An 849-nucleotide genomic window follows, 5' to 3' on the forward strand; every position below is an offset into this window, starting at 1 on the left:
CTATATATTATTTTTTATTTATAAAAATCAAGTTTTAACTCCTATATTATTTTAAAAGGTTATACTTTATATTAATTTTTTTAATATCAAAAGTCTCAATAATAATTCTTTAGATGCTAATAAGTTAAATAATTATTTTTAATAAATTTTTAGAAATTATTTAATGTTCCAATTAAATTCATAAGTTTATAAAAATATGTAGATTGTCTGAAATTTGAATCAAAACATAAAAGTTGGATTTCTATTTTTATTCGTTTTGATTTTTGTTTAAAAGAAAGTTTAGATGGTCAGTACTTTTTAAAATTTGGTCAGCACTTAACCAGCAAAAAAAATTTCACACCATTAAATGTAATTTTATACCATTAAAATATTAATGATGATTAATCAATTGCTACAAATCACAAAACCTGACCTCCTAGCACTCCTCTTCTTTTAATATTTTATTTGAATATAAATGAGGGTATTTTTTATTGACATTTATGTTTTAAAATTAACTAGAATAAATAATATAAATAATTAACTTAAAAGTAAGAAATATCAGTAACCTATATAAATAGTCAATCAATCAATATGATTCGAATTACTATATATATGCTTCAGAATTAGTAAATCGATTCAGCTAGATTCGATTTACTACCACTCTAACCAAATCAAATTCAATTAACTCAATTTACAGAATTAGTATAAATCGAGTCAATTAACTTCTATTTACATATAATATGTATGAAAATCGAACATATATATAACCATTTTTGTTTTTTGTTTTAAGATATTAGTGTAATATTAAAATGTATTTAAATTATATATTAATAATTAAGAGTAATTATCCAATTCAGTTCCTAAAAATTT

This window comes from Arachis duranensis, chromosome 4, assembly GCF_000817695.3.
Source record: "Arachis duranensis cultivar V14167 chromosome 4, aradu.V14167.gnm2.J7QH, whole genome shotgun sequence".
Lineage (NCBI taxonomy): Eukaryota > Viridiplantae > Streptophyta > Magnoliopsida > Fabales > Fabaceae > Arachis > Arachis duranensis.